Source organism: Humulus lupulus, chromosome 2, assembly GCF_963169125.1.
Source record: "Humulus lupulus chromosome 2, drHumLupu1.1, whole genome shotgun sequence".
NCBI classification, from domain to species: Eukaryota; Viridiplantae; Streptophyta; class Magnoliopsida; order Rosales; family Cannabaceae; genus Humulus; species Humulus lupulus.
This window is the reverse complement of record NC_084794.1, coordinates 29,682,097-29,697,200: the sequence shown is the minus strand read 5'-3', so window position 1 is coordinate 29,697,200 and position 15,104 is coordinate 29,682,097.

Here is a 15,104-nt window from a genome sequence, read left to right as displayed (position 1 = left end):
GAGTCTAATATTGTGATTGAATCTAGAGAAGTTGAATTCTTTGAGAACATGTTATGTGACAACAATTCTCAAGCTTCAACATCTCTAAAGGAGAATTTGTTATATGAGAATAATTCTCAAGCTTCTACATCCAAAGTTGATTCTCAAGAGGAGAATTCTTTAAAGGATGTAAAGCAACCCTTTGAACCTAGAAGAAGTCAAAGGCTTAAAAATCATTAAAGTCTAGTAGTGGATGAGATAGATTCTCAACGAATTTCATTCTACATGGTAGAAGGAAATAGAGAGGAAGTCATTAGGAAAATTCCTATTGTACTTCTCATTGAGGATGATCCTAAGACTTATAGAGAAGCTATGCAATCGAGAGATAGTGCATTTTGGAAAGAAGCCATCAATGATGAGATGGATTCCATTCTTTCCAATAACACTTGGGAATTGGTAGACCTCCCACCGGGGTCTAAGCCAATTGGGTGTAAGTGGGTATTTAGGAGAAAATACCACACTGACGGCACTATCCAAACCTTTAAAGCTAGATTAGTAGCTAAAGGGTTTAGGCAAAAAGAGGGTATCGATTATTTCGATACCTATGCGCCTGTTGCAAGAACAACTTCTATAAGAATCTTGTTCGCTTTAGCTTATATACAAAACTTGTATGTTCATCAAATGGATGTCAAAACGGCATTCCTTAATAGTGACCTCAATGAGGAGGTCTATATGGAACAACCCGAAGGGTTTGTCCTACCAAAATATGAACATAAAGTGTGTAGACTTGTAAAATCCTTATATGGATTGAAACAAGCTTCTAAGCAATGGCATGAGAAATTTGATCAAGCCATCATGTCTAATGGGTTTAGACATAACAATGGAGACAAGTGTTTGTATTCCAAAACTTGTAAGGGATATGTGATCATTGTTTGTTTATATGTGGATGACACGCTTATTCTAAGTAATAGCATGAAAGGGATAGAAGAAACGAAGAGGATTATATCATCAACCTTCAAGATGAAAGATCTTGGAGAAGTTGATACCATACTCAGTATCAAAGTAAAGAAACATAGTGGGGGTTTTGCGTTAGGGCAAGCCCACTATGTTGAGAAAGTATTGAACAAATTTAACCATCTCAAGGTTAAAGATGCCAATACTCCATTCAATCATAGTGTAAAACTAAAGAAGAATGAAGGAAGAGCGGTGGCTCAATTGAAGTACGCTAGTGCCATAGGGAGTCTTATGTACGCTGCCCAGTGTACTAGACCTGATATAGCATTTGCGATAAGTAAACTTAGTAGGTTTACAAGTAATCCAAGTGTGGATCACTGGAAGGAAATTGGAAGAGTCCTAGGTTATCTTAAGAAAACCAAAGGACTAAGCCTTCACTACTCCAAATGTCCTTCGATTTTAGAAGGATATACAGATGCAAGTTGGATATCCAATCTTGGGGACAACTTGTCCACAACTGGTTGGGTATTCACACTTGGTGGAGGTGCAATTTCTTGGGGTTCCAAGAAACAAACCTGTATATCTCATTCCACTATGAAAGCAGAGTTCATAGCTCTAGCTGCTACCGGCAAAGAGGCCGAATGGTTAAGGGATCTGTTGATAGAGATTCCCCTAATCAAAGATAATGTATCTACTATATCGATACATTGTGATAGCCAAGCGACATTGGCTAGAGCATACAGCGGAGTGTATAATGGGAAGTCTAGACACATTAGTCTAAGACATGGATATGTAAGAGAATTGATTCAAAGAGGAGTCATCTCAATATCCTATATGAGAACAAGTGAAAATCTGGCGGATCCTTTCACTAAGCCACTAACGAGGGATTTAGTGGCTGCATCATCTCGAGGGATGGGACTTAAACTCCCTAAAGAGATTCACGATTGATGGTAACCTATCTTAACACTAGTTATTCAACTAGTGTTAGGTTCAATAGGTAATAACAAGTCAATCAAGTGAATATTAGTTGTACTCAAAACAAGTCCCATCTGAGATATTGAGTACTTGTGTGTTACCAAGTGGAGGGTTAAAACCGAAAGGTTTTTTAATAGAATTCAGTCTTGTAAAGACACGTATTTTTGGTAACAAAATACTGTAAGAATTCTACCTATATGGACCTAGGGGTGGTGCCGCCTCTCATGAGAGTTGGGAGTATTCTCAAGAATTTCCATGAATGGAAAGTGCACATGGCCATTAACGGTGCAAAGCGAGACATAGAGGTCTCAAGTGAACATCACAAAGGTGTGTGTATTATCACTGATTTGTCATCATGAAAAGATGGTTCAATGCCTAGAGCAACCTAATTTTCGACAAATTTTGTGATAATTACACTATAGTAAATTTCAAGTTGAAAAACACTTTACTTTATGCACTAATGCAATGACTCCTATAAGAGAGAGTTCTTATTTAATCAAGTGGGGGATATGTTATATTTCAAAATATAATGATTGATTAAATAAGTGTTACAATAGATAACTATTTAATCTTGTGGGGGAATGTTATATTATTTTATAATATAATGTAAAATTATATTATATTATAATATAATGTTTTAGATTAAATAAATGTGACAAAGTGTGTCACATATTGTAACATATAATAGAGAGTTACAATATTTAGATATATGAGATATATCCAAATAATGTAACATATTTGGTGTTACAAATTTGTAACTTCCAAATATTACCCTTTATTGTGTAAAATTGTTGTTACACAATATTGAGATGAATTTCATAAAGCCATATGTGATATGGCTGTTAGAGATATGATTTTAACCCCAATAATGTGTTTTGGGAGTTACAAAATCATTTGGGAGGGTTTGGAACCGTTTGGAAAAACAGCACAATTTTTTGTACTGAAATTGGTCAGTGGTCGCGGCCTGTGGGACAGAGACCAGTGGCCGCGGCCACAGGCCAAAAAACTGACCAATTTTCAGTTTTTTCAATATTTGTTGAACGGCTCAAAAAACCCAAATAACTCCCAAATCTCTTTTTTAATTCCATATTAATCTAATTAAACATTGGTAATAACCATGGGGGTTGGTGGAATTTGAAATTCAAAGGGTGTCTCTAAACTCTATAAATAGGAGCCTATAGCTCACTTGAAAGACACAACTTTTCTATCCACTAGAGCACTTGGTTAGAAACACCTTGAGGCTTGATAATTCCAGAAAGCTTTTCCAATATCTGAGAGAGATCCCTTAGTGCTTGAGTTAGGGGGAAATAAGCTTTTGGACAAAGGTTTTAAACCTTGTTCAAGTTGGTGATCCCCAATCCTCTTCACTTAGGTTGTGTAAGTGAGAGTTTGTTTTTGTTTCTGTTCTTCTTTTTATTCTATTGCCTTTCTTCTTATTCTCTTGTTCTATTTACTTGTATATTTCGTTTAAGAGTTGTAATCTTTTCTTTTGGTCTAAACACTTTATTTTACTTGTAATCTTTTGCTTAGAGTTGTATTCTCACTATTCTCTTCTTCTTCATCTTCTTCCTTTTCTTTGTTTATTTGTAATTTTCAGTTATAGAGTTGTAACCTAATTTAATCAATCATTATTTATTTGTAATATATTGCATAAAGTTGTAATATTATAATCATTTCCATTGAGGCAAAACAATATATTTTCTTAACAGCCATACCTATGATGCGTGTCTGGGACCGAAATGAGTGCAATTAAGCAAGAAGTGCACGAAGGTTTCTGCGAAGATCACACAGCCGAACTCAGCTTGTCCAAGAAAATCCTAAGGCAGGGATATTTTAGGCCAATGATGAAGAAGGATTGTGTTGATTACATCTGCAAGTGCGAACAATGCCAAAGGCACACAAAGATCCTGCGATCCCCTCCAACGAAAATAACCCTGATGACCAGTCCCTGGCCTTTCGTAGTGTGGGGAATCGACCTAGTAGGGTCACTCCCGACTGGGAAGGGTGGTGTGAAGTACGGCATCGTAGCCGTCTACTATTACACCAAGTGGGTCGAGTCAAAACCAATGAACACCATCACCTCCAAAAAGGCCCTGGACTTCGTCATCAACAACATTATGTGCTGATATGGCCTCCCTCACAAAATCGTGTCCGACAATGGGAAGCAATTTGATAGCGTCCACTTCACTGACTTTTGTGAAAGACATGGCATCATCAAAAGTTTCTCCACAGTCACAAGGCCTCAAGAAAACGAGAAAACAGAGGTCGTGAACAAGCTTTTGAAGGGGACATTAAAGAAAAAGCTTCAAGCCTGCCAAAGCAAGTGGCCGGAAGAGTTTCCCCGCGTATTATGGGCATACCGGACCACCGAAAGAACGTCTACCGGGCATACTCCTTACTCCATGGTGTATGGATGTGAAGCAGTCATCCCAGTGGAAACGGCTGTCCCGTATGATCCCGCCTAAAACCACACCTTACTGCAGGAATCTTTGGACCTTATCGAAGAGATCCGGGAAGAATCCCAGGTCCAGCTGAAGATGTATCAAGGAAAGATCGCCAGACACTTTAACTCCAAAGTTAAAAGCCAAAAATTCGAAACTGGTGATCTAGTCATAAGAAGATTCTTCCATGCAACCCAAGATCCAGGAGTGCGGGTTCTAGGCCAAAACTAGGAAGGACCGTACGAAATCCAACATGAAGTATGTCCGGGAATGTATTGCTTGAGGTGACTTGACAGAATAGAGGTCCCAAGGGCCTGGAACGCAGAATACCTCTGTAAGTACTATCAGTAGTCAGGAGGACGTGTTTCTGTTTTTTATTTTTCCCATAAACTGTAACGCCCTGGTTACCCCAGAACAGTTACGGTGAACAGTGAACCGGAAATTTGACTCGCTACCCGAGTCCTTTGGTTAAAAATGTGATCTAGGTACCATTAACAGGTTAAGGTGAAAAACTAATAAAAAGGAAAGGGTACATTTCATTAAGTAAATAAACTGCTCATGAGCCTTTTAAAATGTTTACAAGTAGTTTGTATTACAAAAGAGTTGCTACAGTCCCAAATATACAATCCCCGCCGGCCTAAGCGGCAAAAATAGGGTAAACCCCTAGTCCCTCTAAGAACTCCTTGACTGTGGCAGTCAAGCGGCCCTGTATGTACATCACATCGCCCAAGCTCTCAACTCAAGGCTGGCCAAGCTTTTCCTTTCCTTTACCTGCACCACATAGCACCCATGAGCCAAGGCCTAGCAAGAAAACACAATAAAGCATGATATAATATCAACAACGATCATAATAACCATTCAGGACTATGAGTCCAACAAGTAGGTGACAATAGCCAAAAGTCACAGTAATGAGCATCGCTTCCTCTAGCCATGTGACGATAGGGTCACCAGGGCTTAACTGATAGGTGATTTCCTTCATAAGCTTGTTCAGGATAGGTGCATGGTGACTGGTCACCAACATAACCTTCCTCACGACTCTAGAGTCGAAACTATGGACAACGTCCCTTAGCCACGTGACAAACGGTCACCGGGGTCATATACCTTGGCTATAGTCATCTGGTCGTAGACCAAGCAAGCGCTTATAAGTTCTTCGACCTTAGGGTCGGTCCCTGACTAGTCAGTGTCCCAAACAGGTAATCAGCGTTCACTAGCATTTAACATGCAATCCATGTCCACATAAATCAACCAACATGCCTCAATTTCAAGCCATGCATGTCATATACCTATACAGGGTGCAACTGTATTCATACACTGTTTTCTTACCTCTGGTTCAAGTGAAAATGTTATATGAACGACCCCTGAGAACGATCAACCTTTAAAATCCTTGACGGTCACCTGGTCATAACCAAATTATAGAATTTATCAATAAAAATGATAACCGAGGGTTCCCAAACCAAAACCCAGCCCCCGAGACCTCAAACACTACCCAACCGGGTACTAGGTCCAACCCCGAGGCCTATGGTTTGAATCCCCAAGCTAAAAACCACATTTGAGCAAAATTGGCCTTAAGGGCCGCGGCCCCCCTCTGCTGCACTGCGGCGCGCCCCCAAACAGAGGGGCTCCCCATCTGCCAGACGCCAAGGGCCGCGGCGCTCCCCTGCTGCGCCGTGGCGCCTAGCCCAGACCAGCCAAGTCGGCCACACGCACCAGAATTTTAACCCTGCGTTTTCCCTCTCAAACCAGTCCCCCAAACCACCTCTAAACCTCCTCCAAACATATAATTAAACCCCCAAATAACACCCTTAACTCACTTACATCAAACCCCAATCAAACTAACACTAAAACACCCCTTTGATTCACACTTTCCACATCAAAACTCTAAGTCTGAAACTAACAATCAAAACAGAGCATAACTTGAGTTCAATGATCAAAACTTACCTTAAAACCTGTTTTGAACTTCCCACACAAGCAGAACCAAGTCTACTAACTCAGCCTTGAAGTTCCTTAGCTTGATATCCCACCTTGAGCTCAAAACACCAAAGAAGGCAATGGAGGAAGTGGTGTACGGGAAGAGAAGATAATGCCTCTGTTCTTACCCTGTTTATTCTACAGCCTTCTAAGTCACTTAAGTCACATATATCCTTCCAAAAAGACCAAAATACCCCTTGTGTCATCTTAAGCCTCTAAAGCCACCTCAAGGGCAAAATTGGTACTTTCCGCCTATCCCGTTAATTATAATTAACGCTTCCCAATTCCCGCTATTCTCAATATCCTCAAACACCAATAATTCACATCCCGTTACCCTAAAATCCCTGGTAACGCCATAACCATTAATATCATCCCGAGACTCACCCCGAGCCCCGAGCTCAAACCTGTTATGACCAAACCGCTAAATCATGTTTAAAGATCGTCTCATGTCGAGATACTCGAACCAATCCACATTATAATGTGGTCTCACAATATATCATTAACACGCAAACAAATATTCAATTATACCCTCAACGGGCCAAATTACCTAAATACCCCTGTAAACAAATGTGGACTCACATGCACGCATTTAACATCATATTATAATATAATTCTCATAAACATGCATAAACACATTTAATGGCATAATTAAACAGTTATGGCCCTCCCGGCCTACTAATCCAGCCATTAACCATGATAGGGAATCCGGGGCATTACATAAACAATGTACACCCCAGGGCGATTTCTTATTTAATGAAAATGATGTGTACAAAACATCATAAAGAAATATTGTAAAGAAATAAAAAGTTCGTGTCCTTCTTCCTCTTTTTTCATGAACAAGTGACCCAAGACTATAGTCTTCGCTCACTTGGGGGGGGGGGGGGGGGTATGACCATCTATACAAGTCTAGGAATGAAAACAAAATAGGATGCAAAACACAAAGTGTAGTCCTGATCCGGATCGTATAGACTGGGGGTAGCAAAAACCCAACTCCCAACAAAAGGACTCAAGGCTCAGGCCTAGTCCTAACTCGGACGTACATGGTCTGGAGGGTACAAAATCAAATAGGACGTAAGGCTCCGACCTACTCTTAACTTGGACATACATGGTTCGGGGGGTAGCAAAAACCCAACTCCCAACAAAAGGACGCAAGGCTCAGGCCTAGTCCTAACCCGGATGTACATGGTCCAAGGGTACAAAACCTAATAGGACGTAAGGCTCAGACCTAGTCCTAACCCGGACATACAAGGTCCGAGGGTAATTATTAACCCACCGGGACGCAAGGCTCAGGCCTATTCCGAACCCGGACTTACACGATCCAGGGGGTACATTTCCCAATAGGAAAAAAGGCTCAGGCCTAGTCCTAGCCCGGATGTACATGTTCTGGAGGTATAATACCCAGTAGGACATGCGAGCCAGGCCCAATCCTAACTCGGACATAGATGGTCCGGGGATATGAAATACCTAAAAACCAGTTGACCTTACGTGGTCCCAAATAACCAAATACATGTCCACATCTTCTCCATAATGGCCTAGAACCATTGGAACGTGAGTCCTAGGTATAAGTCGTATAAAATTAGTCTTATGAATGACCCAGACCGTTGGAACCTGACCCATAGGTTCAAAATAAGCTAATCAACTAATCTCTGATGGCCCAGGGCGTTGGAACTTGAACACCAAAATCAGGACAAATAAATTTGATGTTAATTATTAACTCCCTAGCGGTCCAGGCCATTGGAACCTAAACAGCAGGATTAAAGCGAGTTAATAAGTTAAGTCACACCTAAAAAAAATCTCTGATGGTCCAGGCCGTTGGAGCCCGAATTATAAAATCGGGATAAAAAAGGCTAAGAGTGTCTAGAATTAGGAAAAAATCGGGGTAAAAGTCCTAGACGGTCCATGCCGTTGAAACCTGAACCCTGGTTCCCAGACAAGCCAAACATTTCCTACAACTTTTCCCCAATTGTCCCAGCCGTTGGAACTAGGACTGAACATTCGACTCATATTCATGCAAGGTGGTAAAACACTTAGTGAAAATTTGAGGAAAAAACACACGAATGGAAAAGGGAAAATTTTGTGCAAGAAATAAAGTAAATATATATATAAAAATTGTCTTGGACACACCTACGGCAATAAAAATATTACAAAAATAAAGAAGCCACGAAAAACAAGTTGAAGGCCCAGGCCTAGGCTTCGCCCTACTCCGGTGTCTTCGGAGTGACTTCATCTATCTCCTCACCGGCCATAAGCTTCGCGTCAGCTTTCTCCTTAGTCTCGAACTCATCTTTCTTCACCTTGCGATTAGGGTAGACCAGGAGATTCATATTTTTGTCTTGGAGACAGGCCATGTAGATGGCCTCATCGAAGGTGGCCTCCAGCAAGGCATCCGCCTGTTCTTTCTCTTGGCGGATCTTCTCATGCCGTTTCACCTCCAGCTGAAGCAGGTCGTCCGGGCCTGGATCCAGGATTCAAGAGCAGTGACCTTCTCCCGATCCTGGCAAGATTGGGCCCCAACTACCTTCAAGAGGGCCTTAGAGGATGCCTCGGAGCCCCAAACACGAAGAAGCTCCGCCTCCAAGCTATCCACCAACTTTTTGTGGTCGGCTTCCTTCCTGGACAAAGTTTCTTCGAGTTGGAACCGGACCCGGGAGGCCTCCTCGCGGTCATCCTGAGCCTGAGCAGGTTCCTTAACCAAGGCCTCCACCCGTGCAGCTTCCTGGGCCAGGGTCTCCGTCCGAGCAACCTCCTTGGTCAGGGCCTCCTTAGCGGCTTCCCGCTGGTTCATAGCCCCCTCCAACTCCAGTTGGGCCGTCTCCAGCTTCATCTCCATCTCCGCCACTAAATCAGCATTCCTGTGGGCCAGCAAGGCATCCGGGAATAAATCAAAGTTAGAAGACATACGGGTAAAAAGTGTGGAAAGTAAAGGATCATATGGATACATGACTTACAACGGTGGCCTGGTGACTAATGGCCAGGGAGATGAACAAGGCATCCTGATTGGCTAGGGTGTCATACCGTTTCATTTGGAGGTTAGACATGGTCATCCCAACCTGATCCAATAGATTCGTGGCAAGCGGGGCCGTGTCCTGCCCCAATTTGGGATGAAACCCAGTCTCAGCAACGAGCCGGTCCACGATCGGCTATAAAGCACTGAAGGCAGTAGGGCGCTCGACGAACTCCACTTTTCGCCGGACCGTTAAGGCTCGGTAGACCTCCTCTCGTCTGTCTCGACCATCTTCCTAGGCTCGGGATACCACCCTCGTCCTCTCTTCCCAAAGGACCATGTCCCCCTCCTCGAAAAAGGCTGGATTGGCAGGAAGCATGGAAGCCACCAGGATCTCCTGGATGACAATCAAGCTTTCCCTGGAGGAGTTCTCCTTGGCCAAGGAAAGGTCCTTGATCTTAGCCCTCTTGGCCCGATTCGCTGACTCGCTAGCAGCCGAGTTCGCAACTCTTTTCTCTGACCCCCGACTCGTTAGGGGCTCCTGCTCCAAGTCAATGACTGGGAGATGAGCAGGCGGAGAGGGGATGGATTCAATGCGTACCATCGAGGGGGGAATCATGGCTGCAGTCCTCTCGACGACCTCCATCTCCAGCCTCGAGTCCCCAAGGACCAATTCCAGTACTTTATTCTTGGACAAACCGTTGGCCGCTTGGGCCTCCATAGCCTGCTTCATCTTAGCCACAGGGTTGGACATGCCCAAATCGTCTGAAAAAACAAACAAAAAGAAACGGTCAGCAAAGTGGACGAGTGGGGACAAAAAGTAAATAAAGACTAGTCTAAAGTCCTCCGGGACGAACCTTTATCCAAAACTCGGGCCCGACTCAACTCTCCTAATTTGAAGGAATAGATGTGGTCCCCCATGTCGTCCAGGTCCAAGAAGTTACCATATTGAAGGAACCCGGACGAGTACATGAGATTCTGATGATCTAAGACAATGGGGGGTGGAGGTCCCATTTCTATGATGGCCCTGAACAAGTGGCCTCGGTAAACTTACCTATCCCTAACTAAGTCCTCGAAGTGAGGAGCATAAGTTAAAAGTGTGGATGAATTACCTTGCCCCGATACGCTGGCCCCAGGAGCCCCTGTGTTTGGCTGGGCTTCATCAAAGAGAGCGTCCAGTTCCTCAGATGCAGCCCTCTCCATCTGTTGGCCCTACTCTTTTTTCTTCTTCGCCGCATCCGCCTGGGCTGCGGCCTCAACGACCTCTATGTTAATGAGGGCCAGTTTCTCCCTCAAGGTAGGGTCCCTCTCACATTGCAATCCCCAAAGGCTGGGGGCCACAATCTTCTGGTTGGCCGCTAACATCCCAACCACTTGTAGATTCACGGTGTTTACGTAGTCCCCCACATCCAGATCCTCTGTGCTCAAAGTGGTGTAGTAATTCTTTCGGTCCAGGATCGACTTGGAGAAGGGAGTCTGGGCATATGGTCCTGTTATCCAAGAATGTAAGTCAAAAGCGGACAACAAAAAGAATGAAAAGGATTAAAATGGAAGACAACTTACCCATGCGCTGGAAGTCCAACACCAACATGGGATTTCGCCCTAAAAGGAACCCAGAGGTCATGAACCAGTAGTGTCTGACATTCGGGTGGTGCTTCTAGGAGCTGTAAGGGGCAGGATAATTGCCACGGGGCTTCAGTCTATAGAAGTCGTCCCGGGTCTTATCCTTGGCATTGAGCTGCGGCTCCAACTTGTAGAAGTATAGCACCTCCCCTGGGGTAGGTTCCGGGATCTCTTTCACCACACAAAAAATACTCCATCCCACAAGAATCTTATAGGCTTGGGGCAGGAGCTGAAAAGGCACGTGAAGTAGTCATGGTGTAGGAAAGTGGCTCTCGCACTAATGTGGCCCATGCTCTAGGCCCCGAACTCTCCCACGTTGGTATGGGCTTTCTCCTCCTTCCTGGTCAACCGATTGTAAAAGAGCCCGGGAGTCAATTCCACTCTCAGATGCTTCTCCAAAGCATCCAGCATCTGGTAGTTCCGTAATTCGTTTTTCTCCCCGTCCATCTCCCATGTGTTACCACTGGGAGGTTTGTGTCCTTCCAGGATGATGGGGTCCGACTGGACATATTCTTCTGGGTGCAGAGTAACGCCAAGGCTCATGTTCAGTGATCTGGGAACAAAAAAGGAAGCAAAAAACCAAGCAGTTAGCACCAAATCCCAAAAAGGATAGTGAAGGTACGGGGGCTCTCCTATGAACTACTTGGAGGAGTCCCCTCCGGACCAAATCCAGGATCACTGAAGATCCCCAGAATCTTGATCGGGAACTAAGAAGAAGTTTTTTCTCAGTTTTCCCAAGTCAGCCTATTACCGCTGTTCTGGGACGACCTAGACCTGAGAAGAACCGGGACGACCTAAACCCTTCTTCTACGGACCTACTACGCACGGAACCACCCTAAACGATGGCCCCGACTCTAATAACCCTATAGCCACAAATATAATACTACAAAACAACAAGTACGAAGTAACATAAATAACGATTCAAGGTACTTACTATAAAGTGTTGGTGTTGGAGTCTGTAGCGTTTCTGGGGATAAGATCGGCAAGACCTCTGTTTTGAACAGGTGGAGGCGACACAAGTGCTACTCTAATGGTCGAACCGGGACCGCACTATCGATTGATGGCACAGAAATAGGGCGTGTTGGGAAAAAGCAGCGATGGAAACAGAGCAGTTGTCGGAGAAGTTCGTCGGCAAATTCGGACATAAAAATCTCTCTTTATAACTCTGGTTGTTCAGAATGCGTAAACTTGCAAATGAAAATCCGACGATTCAAGATGACTCCCCCCATCTAATGGTCCCAGATTACGTAGGGGCTTTAATTAGCCCACTTGAGTATCGGATCGCGGATTCACCAAGTCGCGATCAGCACCCTCCCGATCCAACGACCCAAGAAAGGAAATTTCAAAAAAATTCTCATCCGACGGTCCCAATTGATGCAGAAATATTAAATGATCCACTCGATTACCCTATCGACATCGCTCGTACAGATAGGACGCCTCGAAATTTACGCTGACGTTTGGTTGCCAACACTATAATCAAGAGATTCTCTCCAAATCCACCAGGCACGAGTAATATTGACGCACCAGTTATAGGGAAACAGGTATGTGTAGCATGATGAAATTGAAAGGTCGGGGGTCACCCAAGCATCCTTGAAGTAAATGAACCCGCCTCTTGGTAAATGAATCAGGCCGTTGGGATTTGATCAGGGATATTGGCACAAACACTTTTCATGCGAATTTACATCAAGCGATCCCCCCCGAAAATGGACTTCTTTTCAGGGGAACAAACTGGGACACCGGAAATTGATCTAGGAGATGAAGCAAGCCTCCACTGCATGAACACAGATAAAGGCTTGGGGGGTAAATGTTATCCCCATTTCCTCCCCACACACATGGCACGACACCCTAAGTCCATGGGCTATCTTGAAGGGATTCGAGGCCCAAACTGAACCCAATGAACAGGGAAGGAGTGGATCCTGGTGGCCCAAAGATCAGTAAGCCCAACATTATCCATTGGACATCCCTACGCTAGATAATCCGGGACCATGAATTTGGTATGTTTCGTCTTCCCGGACCCAGTATAAGGTGTCTTCCAGGATGCGAATAAGGAGATGTCTCCAAGTCTAAGAATGGACTGAGACGATAGTGGATGAACCCGGGTTCTGGTAAACGAACCAGGGTCCTGTTAAATGGATCGAGATGTTGGTAAATAAACCCGGACTGGGCACCCGAGTTGGGTATGATAAACTGTCCCTGGCATTGACATCATCCCGAGAAACATGGGGTTTTGTCTCCTCAACTAACCTGCAGAAGAGGTTACATACAGAATGTACGTCGTTATTCAGAATAGTACTACCACTAATCTGACGGATCTTATCCCCCAGATCTCCTTAGAAGCCCACGTGAACCAGACTGAAGCTGCGTACTGTTTCCAGTCATACAGTGTTGCTATGCTCGAGCCGGCCCAATGGGCCCTGATTAGTGTATTTTATTTGGAAGAACCTTTTGTATTAAGCCTTCGTTAGCAAGAAAATCCTAATTACATCTATATTAGGCCCGGATTAGTTCGGCCCAAATCCAGTGCATCAAACTGCCTATGAATAGGGCTAGTTGTGCACCGTAGAGAGGATCCGAATTTTCTCTTGTAAGCAATTACTCTGCTCAAACTTGCAGAAAACTCCATTGTCAAAAGCTCTCTATGCTTTAATACAACTGACTCATGGACTAAGGCTCATTAACGCCCTAACCAGGTAAAAACCTTTCTTGCATATTCTAAACCTTTCTTTTTAAGCTCTCTTATCTTTCATATTTCTAGTTTCCGAAAAACTCAGTAAACAGTATCAAATCAAAAGCGAATTTGGCCAACCCATCAAATTTATTGACATACTTTGTCACTATCTTACTACCTTGAACCAAGTTCATAAACTCATTGGTCTTCACAATTCGAACTTCATTACAGTAGTACCTTTCGTTGAATAATTGTTTGAATTCTTCCCAACCCATCATGACAACATTGCGGGTCTGCGATACCACTTCCCACCATGTTCGGCCATCCTCCCGCAACATGTACGTGGCGCAAGCTACTCTATCGTTTCCTACCACTCTCGTATAGTCAAGGATGGAGATAATCATGCCCATCCATCGTGCAGCTTTGAACGGATCCAAGCCTCCCTCGAAAACTAGAGGATAATGCTTCTGGAGTCTTTCATACAGTAATTCCCATATGTTTCTACCCTCAAGATGAATCGAAGCTGGTGTCGTTGTTGTCTAAACATACGAAGCAGCATTTCCTGATGGAACCCGCTGTCTCAACCACCTAATCTCTTCCTCATGCTTTTGCAATCTTGCTTGCATGCCAGCAAACATATGCTGCCAATTCCTAGGAACAGATGGAGGGTCTTGGCCCCAACTATCATCCACAACCCCAATATTACCCATGCCTGGTCCAATTGATTACCTTGGATGCATAACTTCCGAATATGCCTACAGTCAATGACTTAACCTATCACGCTTGATATTCATATCGAGAAATATACCACGAGCAGGGCTAAACAACACAATAGCCACATACAATATTCATACCAAGACACAAGTCTATAATGTTCATGCATCAATTATCAAGCCTTACTCCCACCAAATACATTTTCTATACATCATGCTTTCTATTCTAGCATGCATATAAGGCAAATAGGTACAATTTACATAAATAAGCACATAGTCACGTTATAGTATATCAAACTGCGAGTCAAGCTTATCTTTAGCGGTGATTGTACATGCCCAACTAGTCTTCAGGAACCCTTAACCCTAGACCGCACTGATACCAAGTTGTAACGTCTTGCTTAGCAAAGACCGTTACACTGTGTGTTTAAAATAGTGCTTAACTTGCTAAGCGAGTCATTTGGACTTAAATGTGTAACTAACGACTAAATCAATGTTAGGTATTAAAAATTTTGGTCAACGAAGTAATTATTTTTCATTAAAATATTAAGTTTATACACGGGATCTCAAAAAGTGTTTACATACTGATAAAAGACAAATAATATACAAATTAGTAGTCCTAAGCGGCAAAACAGTGTTCAACCCTAGTTCCTCCCAAGCTATCCCAACCATGACAGTCGAGTAGGCTGCATATGTACACATCGCCCTTGAAGCTCTCCAACTCATGGCTGGTCCATCTCTCCCTTTCCCTTACCTGCACTACATAGCACCCGTGAGCCAAGGCTCAACAAGAAAACTTAAATCAACAAGCACAAATGAGCAACAGTATATAAACAATAAAC